Here is a 17284-nt window from a genome sequence, read left to right on the forward strand (position 1 = left end):
GGGATGGGAGGTACTGTTTTTCATTGAGAAGATGTAGACTTATTTTTCGGGCAGTGGTCCATGGGAAAAATATGCAAATTAGTTCACACCACCAGACCAAAGGCACTATTTTGTAGACACCACTCCTTTGGGATTCTTGTTAGATGGATGAGATGCTTTAATTGCATCTAATTGAGTACCCTCTTCAGTGAGAACGAGTATCTCCCGAGCAGAGACTACGGCATCTTATCCATCTGACCAGTAACCTGCTCTGTATTGGGCAAGGACCCTGAAAAAGCTGCCTCCAACGGATCGTGGGACAACCCCTTGGGCTCCTTATCAATGTAATTGACACACAGAGCAGTAAGAGTGGGATCATTCAATACAAAACAAGGAGACTGATGGGCACATATGAATATCTCTGTAGGGTAAATCCTGGTGTCAGAATCCCTTTAACACTACAAAGTAAGATATAATCTAATAGGGTCATTAGCAGCCAGAAAAGCTTGAATCACGTCATTTGGATGGGAAGGTATGGAGTGAGCCATAAGTTGGCCGCATCTGGTTTTGCAGAAGGTTGTTACAACCACACTGCTCTCATCTGATATTGGACCTTGTTCAGTAGACTTCCAGTCATTAATCACAACCTGTTAAGAGATTAGACGGACAGAATGTGAAGGACGAGAGGTAACACTAGATTTAAATCAATTTTGACAGGTAAATGTGAGACGTGGGAAATTTACTCACACAGATACTTAACATGAATTTGGATGGTTTTGTCTAAACCCCTTGACCTTTGTGTGAAGTGGTGATTAGTGTCACTGATGCCACCGGCAGCTCTGAGCAGTGGCAGCCTGCAACGAACATGATACATGATATTTTATGGAATTCTTCTCTAGAAAACATCAGCTTTGGGAAAAGTGGAGAACTAAAGAACCACCATATACTTAGACTACCAAAGAATGTCTGCTGGCATTAAAACAGGAAAGAATGACTGACCAGAAAATAAACAAAAAGATAGTAAACTTCCAGTCTAATCAATACATTTATTATCCGTGATATTACTTATTGTCGAATCCATGTGTTCCTCATTAAAGGAGATAGCTTGGCTATTTCTGGTGGTCCCATAGAGAATGAAGGGAGTGGCAGGGTTCATGCTCGAGTTGCCGCTCTATCATGACGATCAGACCTCCACCGATCTGTTAGTTATCCCCTATCATGTGAATAGGGGATCATTGGTACAACTCCTTTAAAGTACTTTGTCAAAAGGATGAGTATTTCTTATTCAGTTCTTAAATTGTATGCTACGACTGCTTTAATCAGAGTAACAAACCTTTTCTGGTCCATGGACCACACTGTCATACTGAACCTCTATCAAGGGTTACAATAAAAGTTAAATTGGTTATCCAAAGAACAGCATTCACCTATCACAGGATAGGTGATAAATGTCTGATTGCTTGGGGTCCGACCTCTGGGTCTCCTGTGATCCTGAGAATGGTGGTCTCAGCTGATTGGAGCAGTAGTATGCATGTTGGTCCAGCACTCCATTCACGTCTATGGGACTGATAAAGTGTTGTCTACTTCAGTCCTGTCTAATGGAATGGATTGTTGAAACAACATGAGCACTACTCCTCTATTCAGACATTTAACTCTGAGACACAAACTTTTTGGATTGCTGGGGGTCCCAGTAGTCGGACCCTCAGCGATCTGACATTAATCGCCTATCCAGTGGAGAAGTGCTAAATGCTATTTGTAGGATAACCCCTTTAAGAATATGCTATAAATGCTTGATAGGTGCAGTTCCCACTTCCAAGACTGGTCACCTTCTCCACCACTCAGCCCTCTGGAATATGACCATGCATGTGGCTCTCTCCATTGTAGATGATAGGTGTTGTGGTAAAATTTCACAACTCTCAGCCAATGGAGAGCCATGTATGCATGGATGGCCACCTGTCTAACTCAAATGCTGTTTTTTACAGTGCCAAACAAGGTTCAAGGGAACCCATTCTCCTCTTTGTACTTACCCGTCTCTGCGCCTGAGCTGTGCATCTCTACTCTCCTCTTTGACATGGAAACTGCTTGTGAACATCCACACACATAGAAGCATTTTTTGTTTCTAGATGGCTGGGCTCTGCACAGAATGGCATTGTGGGCCTGATGAGGGCCATTAGCTGTGCACCCCTGGCCTAAATGTTGAGTACTAATCCCGTGGTAATAGCTTATTATTAATTTAAATTTTTGTGCACTTATTATGGATTAAAATCCAGGCCCAATTGCAGGTGTAATGAGAAAAATAATTGAAGAACAAAAATATGCAAGTATATGCAAGTAAAGAGTGTCTTTCTGCAATCGAATTTTACAGTGTAAATATGTAAGGAAAGCAGAGAGTGGGCTGTACATGTTCTTCTAGGGTTATTCCCATCTATGTCACTTTGTGGTCCTTGAGGGTCTCACCTCTGAAACACCCACCAATCCTGAGAACGGAGGTGCTGCAGCACTACGGTAGTTTGCTGCTGTGTCATCTTCAAAGTTTTCCCTCCAGAGTGGGGCTGCAGTTTCTCCATTTTAAGGGTCAACGGTAATCTCAGATGTCAGATTCCCTCTGATCACAAAGTAATGGATTATGCTAACTACAGTGGAAACCAGAAGTTTACATACACTATATAAAAAGACACATATGCATGTTTTTCTCCATATATGACATGAAATCAGAATAAACCTTTCCTGTTTTTGGTCAATTAGAATTACCATAATTATTATTATTATTTGCCAAATGCCAGAATAATGAGAGAGAGAATGTTTAAGGCATTTTTATTGCTTTCTGCAAAGTCAAAAGTTTACATACATTTCATTAATATTTGTACCATTGCCCTTAAACTGTATGACTTGGGTCAAACGTTTAGGATATCCTTCCACAAGCTTCTCACAATAGTTGGTCGGAATTTGGGCCCATTCCTCCTGACAAAGCTGGTGTAACTGAGCCATGTTTGTTGGTCGCCTTGCTCGCACCTGCCTTTTCAGCTTTGCCCATAAATTTTCAATAGTATTGAGATCAGGGCTTTGTGATGGCCACTCCAAAACATTGACTTTGTTATCCTTAAGCCACTTTGTAACCAGTTTGGCAGTATGCTTCGGTTCATTGTCCATTTGGAAGACCCATTTCCGCCAAAGCTTTAACTTCCTAGCTGATCTCTTGAGATGTTGCTTCAGTATTTTCACATAATCCTCTTTCCTCATGATGCCATCTATTTTGTGAAGTGCACCAGTCCCTCCTGCAGCAAAACAACCCCACAACATGATGCTGCCACCCCCGTGTTTCACAGTTGGGATGGTGTTCTTAGGCTTCCAAGTTTCTCCCTTTTTCCTCCAAACGTAACGATGGTCATTATGGCCAAAAAGTTAAATTTTAGTTTCGTCAGACCACAGGACATGTCTCCAAAAATGTAGTTCTTTGTTCCTGTGTGCATTTGCAAACATTCATCTGGCTTTGGAGTAATGGCTTCTTCCTGGCAGAGTGGCCTTTCAGCCCATGTTGATGCAGTACTTTTTTCACTGTGGATATTGACACAATCTTACCAGCTTCCGCCATCTTGAAATTGCACCCAAGGTTGAGCCGGACTTGTGCAAGTCCACAATTCTCTTCCTGATATCTTGGATGATTTCTTTAGACTTTCCCATGATGCTACACAAGGAAGCAGTGTGCTTCAGGTGTGCATTTAAATACATCCACAGGTGTGTCTCTAATCAACTCAGATGTTTCCAACAAAACTAGCAGAAACTTCCAATCACATGACATCATCATATGGGCAGTCCAGAATTGTTTAAAGGCATAGTAATCTTAGTGTATGTAAACTTTTGACATTGCAGAAAGTAATAAAAATGCCTTAAAACAGTGATGCCCAACCTACGGCCCACGGGCCAAATGCGGCCCGCGAAGCAGTGTCATGCGGCCCGCACAGTGACAGGACTTTATCAGCGCAGGGCGCACTGCGAACGGCACAGGCAGCAAAGCGATGCTGCCTGTGCCTGCAATCTCCCCGCCCAGCGCCGCCTTCTAACTTATTTATTCACTGCACTTGCCTCTGTGAAATTGAAGAGAAGTGCCGTAATCTCGCACAGGCGCACTGGCAGAGGCATCGAAGTACGCATGCACCGTCTTTCTGGCCTCTGCCAGTGCGCCTGTGCGAGATTACGGCGCTTCTCTTCAATTTCACAGAGGCAAGTGCAGTGAATAAATTAGCTGTGAAGCGGCTCTGGGTGAGGGGGATATCTGTGGACGACACTGAAAGGGGGGGATATCTGTGGACGACACTGAAAGGGGGGGGATATCTGTGGACGACACTGAAAGGGGGGGGATATCTGTGGACGACACTGAAAGGGGGGGGATATCTGTGGACGACACTGAAAGGGGGGGATATCTGTGGACGACACTGAAAGGGGGGGGATATCTGTGGACGACACTGAAAGGGGGAGGATATCTGTGGACGACACTGAAAGGGGGGGATATCTGTACGACACTGAAAGGGGGGGATATCTGGACAACACTGAAAGGGGGGATATCTGTGGACGACACTGAAAGGGGGGGGGATATCTGTGGACGACACTGAAAGGGGGGGATATCTGTGGACGACACTGAAAGGGGGGGATATCTGTGGACGACACTGAAAGGGGGGGATATCTGTGGACGACACTAAAAGGGGGGGGGATATCTGTGGACGACACTGAAAGGGGGGGGATATCTGTGGACGACACTGAAAGGGGGGGGATATCTGTGGACGACACTGAAAGGGGGAGGATATCTGTGGACGACACTGAAAGGGGGGGATATCTGTGGACGACACTGAAAGGGGGGGATATCTGGACAACACTGAAAGGGGGGATATCTGTGGACGACACTGAAAGGGGGGGGATATCTGTGGATGACACTGAAAGGGGGGGATATCTGTGGACGACACTGAAAGGGGGGGATATCTGTGGACGACACTGAAAGGGGGAGATATCTGTGGACGACACTGAAAGGGGGGGATATCTGTGGACGACACTGAAAGAGGGGGATATCTGTGGACGACACTGAAAGGGGGGGGATATCTGTGGACGACACTTAAAGTGGGGGGGATAACTGTGGACGACACTGAAAGGGGGGGATATCTGTGGACGACACTGAAAGGGGGGGGATATCTGTGGACGACACTGAAAGGGGGGGGATATCTGTGGACGACACTGAAGACAGTGCTCCAGACAAAAAAAAATACCTAGTAGCCTTTGGCTCCTGAACTAAAAAATTAGGAGCCAAATCTAATTTTTAGTCGCCAAATCAAAACTGAATCAAAAATTTTGGTATCGTGACAACGCTACGCCGATCAGATCGGCATAGGGTTGTTTTGATACCAAAATTTTGATTCGCTTTCGTCACCGTAAAAAAGTATTGCGATACTCAATACCGCGCAAAAAAAAAAACACACAAAAAAAAGCCGCGTGCATTTCGCATTTTATGAAACATTCGGCCCATAATAGAACAGTCCTATCCTATTTTTTGGGGTGACAAGGTGACCAAAAAATGGCGAATGCTCACCGCATAGGAGATATTTTTTTATAATTTAATAGTTTGGACAGCGCTATGTAATATGTTTATTTATTGTTTATATATTTTATATGTAAAATTGGGAAAGGGGGGATTTAAACGTAATATTTCAGGGTACTTTCACAGTAGCTTTTTTCTTTTCCGGCATAGAGTTCCGTCCTAGGGGCTCAATACCAGAAAAGAACTGATCAGGCATATCACCATGCATTCTGAATGGAGAGCAATCCGTTCAGGATGCATCAGGATGTCTTCAGTTCAGTCATTTTGACTGATCAGGCAAAAGATAAAACCGCAGCATGCTACGGTTTTATCTCCGGCGAAAAAAATTGAAGATTTGCCTGAATGCCGGATCCAGCATTTTTCCCCATAGGAATGTATTAGTGCCAGATCTGGCATTCAAAATACCGGAATGCATCTGCACTAAATCCGGACCCATTCACTTTTTGGGGCTGTGCACACTGAAGAGGGGGGGGGGGGGGATATCTGTGGACGACACTGAAGAGGGGGGGGATATCTGTGGACGACACTGAAGAGGGGGGGGGATATCTGTGGACGACACTGAAGGGGGGGATATCTGTGGACGACACTGAAGGGGGGGGGATATCTGTGGACGACACTGAAGGGGGGATATCTGTGGACGACACTGAAGGGGGGGATATCTGTGGGCGACACTGAAGGGGGGATCTGTGGACGACACTGAAGGGGGGGGATCTGTAGACGACACTGAAGGGGGGGATATCTGTGGACGACACTGAAGGGGGGAATATGTGGACGACACTGAAGGGGGGGGATATGTGGACGACACTGAAGGGGGGGGATATGTGGACGACACTGAAGGGGGGATCTAGGGAGGGGTGTGGGGATGTTGGGGTGGGCGGTCCAGGGGGGGGGGCATAATTTTTTTTGCTATGGGGCCCAGTCATTTTTAGCTACGCCCCTGATTGGTAAGATTGGGCGGGCACTGGAGCGATAGAGCGCCCTGCTATAGGAGAACAAAAAACAAAATGGCTGCACACCGTCGGGAGATGAAAGGAGGAGGGGCCAGCTCCTGGTGGTGTCGGGCACACGGCGCAAGCATGGCGGTGAAGGATCTGACTGAAGCCTAAAGACCAGACATCAAGGTAGACCTGCAGAAGAAGGTGACAGCGCAGTATGTGATGTATACATGTGTGTAATGTATGTAGTGCAGTGTGTGATCATCACATCCTGCACTACATACATTACACACATGTATACATCACATGCCCCCTCACAGTAATAATGCCAAGATATGTGCCCTCTTCACAGACGTAATGCTCACACATGCCCCCTCACAGTAGTTATGCCCAGATATGTGCCCCCTCACAGTAGTTATGCCCAAATATGTGCCCCCTCGTAGTAGGTATGCCCAGATATGTGCCCTCTTCACAGTAGTAATGCTCACATGTGCCCCCTCACAGCGTTTGCATTTCTTTCTGGCAAAGCTACCTGGTTCCGGCCCGCAAAATTTATACCAAGTTTAGTGCGGCCCTCAGGCAAAAAATGGTTGGGCACCACTGCCTTAAAACATTCTCTCTTTCTCATTATTCTGGCATTTGGCAAATAATAATAATAATTATGTTAATCCTAATTGACCAAAAACAGGAAAGGTTTCTTCTAATTTCATGTCAGATATTGCGAAAAAAATGGCATATGTGTCTTTTTATATAGTGTATGTAAACTTCTGGTTTCAACTGTACAGTCGTGGCCAAAAGTTTTGAGAATTACATAAATATTGGAAATTGGAAAAGTTGCTGCTTAAGTTTTTATAATAGCAATTTGTATATACTCCAGAATGTTATGATCAGTGATCAGATGAATTCCATAGTCCTTCTTTGCCATGAAAATTAACTTAATCCCCAAAAAAACTTTCCGCTGCATTTCATTGCGGTCATTAAAGGACCTGCTGAGATCATTTCAGTAATCGTCTTGTTAACTCAGGTGAGAATGTTGACGAGCACAAGGCTGGAGATCATTATGTCAGGCTGATTGGGTTAAAATGGCAGACTTGACCTGTTAAAAGGAGGGTGATGCTTGAAATCATTGTTCTTCCATTGTTTAAATCAAATCGTTTTTATTAAACCATTAAAGACAGAAGTTTACAAATCAATACAATGTCTTTTCTTACTTTATCCACATTATGGAATCAGCGTACATCGGTATCATGACAGCACCAACACACTTACAAATCAAGTATCTGCATGTACTTCGTACTCAAATGAAAAACAATAGACACCAGGAATTATAAATGCCTAGACCCTCCCAAAGCCCCTCCCATCACCTCCCCCATCCCAACACCCCCCCCCTCCGCCCCGTGAACTAGTCTTGAATCTATCTGAGCCTATATAACCACATGGGTATGAGATAACCAATCACTCCACAATTTGTCAAACTTTTGAGGACACCCTCTTTTCACAAACACCCCTTTCTCTAATATCAACATATCATGCACCTTCCTCTCAAATTCCTCCAATGTAGGCGGACTTCCCTGGATCCATCTCAGAGCCACCAGCTTCCTGGCCACATACAACAACCTTCCCACAGCCACCTTGACAGATTCATTCCCTCCAATCTCAGACACATAACCCAATACACACACCTTAGGGTCGTTTTGAATTTCCAACGTCATTTTACTATTAATCATATTCCTTACAGCATCCCAATAATTCCCAATTACCGGACAAGACCACAACATATGCAGCAAATCCGCACCATCTTCCATACATTTCGGACATCTGTCATCAGGTCTCACTCCCACTTTTTTCAGGAATATCGGTGTTTTGTATACTCTATGTATGATAAATAATTGGGACAATTTACCCTGTTCACTCAAGGACACCCTGGGGACACCTTCCAGTATATCTTCCCACTCATCCTTAGACATATCACCCAAGTCTGCCTCCCATTTCTTCATTCTTGAGAGCGGAAACCCCTCCAAGAATTTACCAAGTAAAAGAGCGTATACCTGCGAAATCAGTCCTCTCTTCCCCCCCCCTGTCGGAAGGACAAGCTTATGAACTGCCTCCATTTGGGCTATCACACAGCCTTTCCGCAGCGTGACCTCAAGAGCATGCCTCACCTGAAGATAGTTATAAAACCATCCCTTAGAGATATTAAATTCCTGCTGCAGAGTCATAAACGACTTGCATATCTTGCCCTCAATTAATTGGCCAATTCTCATCACACCCTGAGCTTCCCAACTTCCAAGTCCAGACATGTTAAAGAATTCAGGCAATAGGTGATTATTCCTAACAGGGGAGAGCTCACTGATTCCACCTACACCTCTCAATTGCTTCACCCGTGCCCAAATCTTTTTCATGAGTTCGATAAGAGGAAGTTTTCCCCTCTCAGCATGCATACCTGATCCTTCCAGAATACCCATGAGGTCCCGACTACCCAACCAATGCTGCAAAATCTGTCCAGTCATATCCGGCACCTGGAAACTAATCCATCCCTTGAAATGCTGACACTGGGAAGCCAAAAAGTAAATCAATGCATTAGGAACAGCCAGGCCTCCTTCAGACTTAGCGTACTGCAATGTTTCCAATTTAATCCTAGCCTGACCGTACTTCCAGATAAGATCCCTAAATATAGAGTGAATTTTCTTAAATCTATCTAGGGGGATCCACACGGGAGCATTATTCAATACGTAGAGCAGCTGAGGCATCATAACCATTTTCAACAGGTTCACTCTACCTACCACAGAGAGAAAGAGCCTACACCATGACCTCACCTTGAGCCTGAAAGTAGCCAGCAACGGGGACAGATTGAGGACCTCAAAATCCGAAATCCTAGGTGTTATAAACAATCCCAAGTATTTAAATTTATCCACCCAGGGAACCAAACTATCCGCTTGTCTACCTGACAGGGCCTGCCCATCAATTGGCATCAAAGAGGATTTTTGCCAATTTATCCGAAGACCAGAAAAGCCACCAAATCTATCAATCAATGCCATGGCCGCATCCAGGGACGCCCCAGTATCACCCATAAAAAGCAGAGTGTCATCTGCGTACATAGCCACTTTGTTGTGTAGCCCATCATATTTAAATCCCTGTATATTTGTTGATAAACGAATGTGTGCCGCGAGCGGCTCTATTGCAAGAGCAAATAATAAGGGCGACAAAGGGCATCCCTGTCTGGTGCCCCTGGTCAGGGCGAAACAGTCCGACAACCCTCCATTAGCTCTGATTCTCGCCTTGGGACTAGAATACAGGACCTTAACCCACCGAATGAACCGCTCTCCAAAGCCCATGATTCTCAAGACCCCCCACAAGTAACTCCACTCCACACTATCAAATGCCTTGGCGGCGTCAAGAGCAAGCAAGGCCCTATCTCCACTATTATCTGCCGGAATACTCAAACTAGTATACAACCTACGGAGATTAATAGCTGTCGATTTCCCAGGCATAAACCCCGTCTGGTCCGGATGCACAATAGTCAGGATCACCTTAGACAACCTGTTCGCCAACACCTTCGCCAGGAGCTTAACATCAGCCGTGAGAAGCGAGATTGGTCTGTAGGAATCCGGAATTTTAGGATCCTTCCCAGGTTTAGGTATAACCACAATTATAGCTTCCTGCATCGAAAGTGGTAGCGAACCTGCCTCCAATGAGTGCTCAAGCACCTTAAGTAATTCAGGAAGTAGTATCCCCTGCAACTTTTTATACACCTCTACTGGGAGTCCATCGGCTCCAGGCGCCTTACCATTCGCCATATCCCCAAGCGCGGCTTCAAGTTCCTCAAGTGTAATTGGCTCCTCCAGCCTTTCCCTATCCTCCTCTGACAGCGCCGTCCACTGTGCCTCCCCTAGAAAATCATTCAGTGCCTCTTCAGAACTAAAACCAGTGGAAGCATATAGAGATACATAAAAACTTTTTAGAATATCCAATATTCCACCTGTGTCCTGCCTACTGTTCCCCAAGTCATCTTTCAATTCCTGAATACATGAGGAGCCTCTCTGGGCCTGGGAAACCACCGACAACAAATGTCCCACCCTCTCACCCTCTTCAAAGGACCTCTGGCGATAAAAACTCTTCTTTCTCTCTGCGGCCTGCACTAAATGACACCTCAGCTGCTCCTGAGCTACCGCCAGCACCTCACTGTTACTCAGGGTGGGGGATCTACTAAACACCCTCTCAGCCTCCACCACTCGGACATGCGCCTTAACATCCGCCTCCCTAGACTTAGATTTGTGCCTGCTAATCTCCTTCATCAAGACTCCCCTCAGGAATGCTTTCATGGCGTCCCAGACCCACGGCAAGGAAGCCGTCCCTGTATTAATAGCAAAAAATTCTTTAATCTCCCGAGAGATCCCAGACAAATCGTCCAACACATTCAGCCAATGTGAATTACATTTCCACAGCCTAGGTCCCTGTCTGAGCACCCCCAGGCACAAGTCAATCTGCACCAGAGAATGGTCAGACAGCGACCGAGGATGATAGACAACATCTTTAACCAATGGCAGCATAGCATCATTAACAAGGGCCATATCAATACGCGATAACGAGTGGTGTGTGGCTGATCTACACGAGAATTCCAGTTTATCAGGGTTACGCAATCTCCATACATCATGCATCCCTACTTCACACATAATATCTCTGAGAGCCCTACTCCCCGGTAAACCACCAGCTCCTTCCACCCGACATCTATCCAGGGAATCATTTAGCGTGCAATTGAAGTCCCCAACCAGCAGCCACGGCAACCCAGGGAAGTCCGCCACAAAGTCCATAACCTCTCTCATCAATGGGGAAGCAAATGGTGGGGGCACGTACACGGAAACAAGCACCACCTGTATTCCATCCACCTTACACACAACACACACATACCTACCATCAGCGTCCACACAATCCTGCAAGTGTTCATACCTAATGCTACTATGCACAATCATGCTTACACCTCTAGAGTGAGAGGAATGAGTTGAATGTAACGCATGGATCACCCAATTTTTACTCATCCAGTGCAGATTATCTCCAGTCAGATGCGTTTCCTGAAGGCAACATATAGCTGGCTGAAACCGCCCTAAGTATTGAAAAACACACTGTCTCTTCCGTGCATCTGCCATCCCTCTCACATTCCAACTTAAAACTCTAATCACCTGCGACATGATAAAACTTCAGACCATACTTGAATCTCACACCCCCCTCAGACTTCCTCTGCGCACAGTTCAAGACCATAACCCTTCCCCCCGACCGCCCACCCACCCACCCATCCCCCACCCACCCTCTCAGAACCAGCGTACTGTAACTAGGGAACTCTATCCCTTTGATATCAACCACCCACATTAAAACAGGGCAATCCGAGAGCACTTTGCCCCTCAGCATATAACCATCAAAACAGATTATAACACAGTTCCTCAGGTAGAGAATCCTCCCCACATCTGAGAAAGACATTTTCCTCCCTTATCTACCAACTCCCTCCACAGGATCTACCTAATGGTAGCATTACACAATACACTTCTTAACTGGTGTAACCTGTATAGCAACCTTAGAATGCTAATGCAAATAAAAATTAAACATAAGAGACTGTATCTTGGCCTCCTTCAAGTATTCAGGGCCCCACTTCTCAGTTGTCGCTCGTGGACGTCCAGCCACTGCGCCGCCTCCTCTGGATCTTCAAAAAATCTGGTGGATCCCAAAGCTACAACACGCAATTTAGCAGGAAACAACATAGCATATTGAACTTGTAGATTTCTCAACCTTTTCTTTATGTCCATAAATCTGCTCCTCCTCCGTTGTACTTCATTGGAGTAGTCCGGAAATATGGATACTTTCACCCCATTCAGGACCATCTCCTCATTGTCCCTTGATTGCCGCAGGATAGTGTCCCGGTCTTTAAAATGCAGGATCTTCGCCAGTATAGGCCGAGGCGGTCTGCCTGGCGGGAGCGGCCTCATGGGGACTCTGTGCGCCCGCTCCACCGCATATAGGGAGGACAGACCTTTCTCATGAAATAACCGATACAACCATTTCTCCACAAACTCTGTAGCATTATCCCCCTCCGTCTTTTCTGGCACTCCTACAATCCTCAGGTTGTTCCTTCTTGACCTGTTCTCCAGATCGTCTGTTTTAGCATATAAAGCAGCTATGTCCTTAGCAGTTGTTTTAGCAGCCATTTGTAGAGGCCGAACCTCCTCTTCCACAGTAGACACCCTCTTCTCCAATTCAGAGGTGCGCTCAGATATCTTATGGAGGTCGTGCCTAATTATAGAGACATCTGACCTCAGGCTACCAACTTGAACAGAAAGCACCTTCAGGGTACTGTTACAGCTGGCCACAGCTGCCATAATGTCCTTCAACGTGGGCTCTGCACTAGCCGAATCTTTGAGGCCTACCACGCTTGGGACTGGGGGTGCAGGGTTCAGTGGAGGCCATTCCGCCGCATCCAGTGCCTCCCCCTCAAGGGATCCATCCTCTTGGTCAGAGGAATCGTGCACATCCGCCTCCTTCTCCTCTGCCCAGTCTCCCACACCGCTATCAGCACGCACAAACTTGCTTAACTTTGCGGCCGCACTCTGGCTCAGCTTGGACTGTAGGGCCGGCCCCTCTTCCTCCTCGGCGCCATGCTGGCTCACCTCCGGCCTGTCACATCGCGGCCCCTTGCTGGATTTTCGCGGCATGTCGGAGCTCTCAAGTTCACCCCCGCACTCTCCAGTCTCCTCTCACCCACCAGGTAAGAAAAATTAATCGAAACGGACGTTGCTACCACAGTAACTATCAGGATACCGGCAGGAGCTGTGCTCGGTGCGTCCTACTCCATGCGCTCTCAGGCCACGCCCCATTGTTCTTCCATTGTTAACCATGGTGACCTGCAAAGAAACGCGTGCAGCCATCATTGCGTTGCATAAAAATGGCTTCACAGGCAAGGATATTGTGGCTACTAAGATTGCACCTCAATCAACAATTTCTAGGATCATCAAGAACTTCAAGGAAAGAGGTTAAATTCTTGTTAAGAAGGCTGCAGGGCATCCAAGAAAGTCCAGTAAGCACCAGGATCGTCTCCTAAAGAGAATTCAGCTGCGGGATCGGAGTGCCACCAGAGCAGAGCTTGCTCAGGCAAAAGTGATAACTAAGTGGCTCGGGGACCAAAACGTTGACATTTTGAGTCCATGGCCTGGAAACTCCCCAGATCTTAATCCCATTAAGAACTTGTGGTCAATCCTCAAGAGGCGGGTGGACAAACAAAAACCCACTAATTCTGACAAACTCCAAGAAGTGATTATAAAAGAATGGGTTGCTATCAGTCAGGAATTGGCCCAGAAGTTAATTGAGAGCATGCCCAGTCGAATTGCAAAGGTCCTGAAAAAGAAGGGCCAACACTGCAAATACTGACTCTTTGCATAAATGTTATGTAATTTTCGATAAAAGCCTTTAAAACGTATGAAGTGCGTGTAATTATATTTCACTACTTCATAGAAACAACTGAAACAAAGATCTAAAAGCAGTTTAGCAGCAAACATTGTGAAAACTAATATTTGTCTCATTCTCAAAACTTTTGGCCACGACTGTATATACCATCACTTTTTTCAGATGGGCATGCAAGAAATGTATCGTTCCCCCATGCAAGTTGTCTTGCGCTGTAAAGTTTCAAACACCGTGTTTGCTGCTTTTTTAACACCACTGGCAGCCCCAAATATCTTCTTTTACGCCAGTTTTGTGGTGTAAAAGAAAATTGTAATTTACACAAGCAGGGACTGCCCGCGCTGCACCTAATTATGATGAGGCATGAGCTTTGTCATGATTTAGGCGCAGCCTCCGGCAGCACACAAGATATCATAGATCGACGTAAAACACTAGTTTATGATCAATTCTCCCCTTTAAGTTTTGGATTCCGATAAGAGTGACAGTTGGACATACCCAATGCCTACAAAGCATCTAAGATCACCTCACTGATGAGTGGGAGCTCCGCTAATAACATAGGTATTCTAGTAAAAACTAGAAGAGCTGTTGATAGGTCATCAGTATTAGAATCTCAGAAAACCCTTTTAAGCCAATACTGTCTCCTCTTCACTGATGAGGAGCAATCACCCCAAAACAACTGTCTGCAGATGAGTTGCTGGCTTAAAGAGGCTCTGTCACCTGGATTAAGCCTACCCTACCAGGCATATAGCTTGGTAAGGCTGAGGACGCTGACAAACGCCATACCTTTCTTTCTCATGTCGGCGGTCCAGTGTTGAAGAAAAATAAACTTAAAATATGCAAATGAGGTATTCGAGCACTAGGAAGCGGGCTTATGCTGTCCGAGCACTGCTTCAGCGATGCCCTCCTAATGCTGGCCTTCTCCATGTCCTTTGACTGTAGGGTCTAGCGCTGAGATCCAGCGCCTGCACACACGTCTCCATTTCTGGGTTCAGTGACTGCGCGTGCGCACTAGACATATTCACAAGTCGGGAAGGCACAGGCACTGGATGTCAGCGTTAGACCGACGGGTCTAGCTCTGTCAATTAAAAGGCATGAGGGCGTGATTAAGTGGAGAAGGTCAGCATTAGGAAGGAACGGGGCGTCGCTGAAGCAGTGCTCGGACGGCATAAGCACTGGCTTTTTTGCACCCTAATGAAGGAAAAAAAATAATATATATATATATATATATATATATATAGCAACTAAAGAACCTATACAGACATAATAAATCCACTGCTGCTCGGTTGTGTCCCGCTGGTCTTTGTTTACCTGCTGCATTGATGTGCCTGGGCACCAACAAGACTTTTGCAACCTGTCTGCTTCAACAGTCTTGAGCCGTATGACACGAATATTGGCTACAGTGGCCACGTCGGTAGATGGGCATGTCACTGTGGCTGTACAGTAGACAAAGACTAGTAGGGAGCACTGGAAAGCAGAATGCTAAATTACAAAACGTTTCGAAACCGGACCAGTTCCCTCGTCGGATAATACACATATAAAAGCTAGTGTTCAAATTAAAAGACAGATTTGACAGTAAAAGCAAGAGGGAGGGGAGAAGGTGGGGGTGGTTGGGTTGGGTGGAGGTTTTTAAAGTTATATTAGTCTCATCTTATGCATAAAGTGGTCCTAGTTCATAAACTGGACGTTTCGGCTCAGAACTTTTGTCTCCGCTCCAAAATCATCTTCTGAGTGGAAACCTAACAGACCCCATTATAGTCTATGGGGTCTGTAGGCTCCGTTTAGCTCAGTTATGTGCTGAATCAGTCCTTTCCGTTCTCCTGCTCCTATAACGGAGCAGGAGGACGGAAAAGCTTTACGCTGATGTGAACTCAGCCTTATTTATCGCAAAGTGCCAACACAGCGATTTAACCTGAATACTACAGTTCAATATAGTGTATCTTCCATGTACTTTATCATTTAGCTATAATAGCTGCCTACATTCAGTGCGCTGCCTGTGCTATTAATAGTGCGCCATGCGCTTATGAATGGCAGGAACAGTTTAAGGTATATTGGTACACCTTAGACATTTTCCAGAGTGCAGGTTCCCACAGAGAGAACTCTGAGTGCCGCCTCTGGCACCCATGCATTAGGTTCGCCACCACTGTCCTAGGGGATGTAACACTGGGGGAGTCACTTAGAGAATGATTTGGGTGTCCTTGTAGATGGTAGATTATATAACAGCATGCAATGTCAATCAGCTTCTAAGGCTATCAGGATATTGTCATGCATTAAACGAGGCATGGACTCATGGGGCAGGGATGTCATATTACCACTTTACAAAGCGTTGGTGTGGCCTCATCTGGAATATGCAGTTGTGTACTGGGCACCAGTCCATAGAAAGAATGCTCTGCAGCTGGAAAAAAGTCCAGAGGAGAGCGACTAAACTGATAAGGGGCCTGGAGGGTCTTAGTTATCGGGGGACATGATTAATCTATATAAATATATAATTGGGCCATAGCAAAAATACGGTAGAAAACTGTTCCAAGTAAAATGCCCTCAAAAGAGAAGGGGGCACTGCCTCCGACTGGAGAAGAAAAAGTTCAGTATCCAGAAGCGTCAAAGCTTCTTTACTATAAGAAATGTGAATCTGTGGAATAGACTTCCTCCGGACGTGGTCACAGCAGGAACAGTGGACAGTTTTAAAAAGGGTTTAGATAAATTCTCAAAGAAAGTAAATTACATTAATGCTTATGAAAATGTGTAGAAATCTGAGTCTCTCTTCCGTCTGGGATTCGCGTCCCCACCTATCCATTGGTTGAACTTAAAGGGAACCTGTTACCGGGATTTTGGGTATAGAGCTGAGGACATGGGTTGCTAGATGGCCGCTAGCACATCCGCAATACCCAGTCCCCATATTTCTGTGTGCTTTTATTGTGGAAAAAAAACAATTTGATACATATGCAAATTAACCTGAGATGAGTCCTGTACATGAGATGAGTCAGGGACAGGACTCATCTCAGGGTAATTTGCATATGTATCAAATCGTCTTTTTTCCACAATAAAAGCACACAGAGCTATGGGGACTGGGTATTGCGGATGTGCTAGCTGCCGCCCAGCAACCCATGTCCTCAGCTCTTTACCCAAAATACCGGTGACGGGTTCCCTTTAATGGTCTTATGTCTTTTTTCAACCGTATTAACTATGTACAGCAACAATGAAGAACACTGAGAATTTGGTTTACCACAAGTCCCAGCCAGCCAACTAACCACACAGAACCTCTCTGCATGCAGACACCAACTAGAATGGCTGTGGGCAGACAGCATCTTCCTGTTCAATTTGCCTCTGTAGCGCTGGAGGTTATTGGTGTTTT

General features: G+C 45.7%; 1 protein-coding gene across 5 annotated transcripts in view; it reads left to right on the top strand.

The window, feature by feature from the left end:
- The window catches only part of LDAH (lipid droplet associated hydrolase), a 249584-nt gene that overhangs the window by 141279 nt on the left and 91021 nt on the right, over positions 1-17284 (top strand). The gene's annotated exons all lie outside the window — the stretch shown is intronic.

Source organism: Bufo gargarizans, chromosome 4 (assembly GCF_014858855.1).
Source record: "Bufo gargarizans isolate SCDJY-AF-19 chromosome 4, ASM1485885v1, whole genome shotgun sequence".
NCBI lineage: Eukaryota > Metazoa > Chordata > Amphibia > Anura > Bufonidae > Bufo > Bufo gargarizans.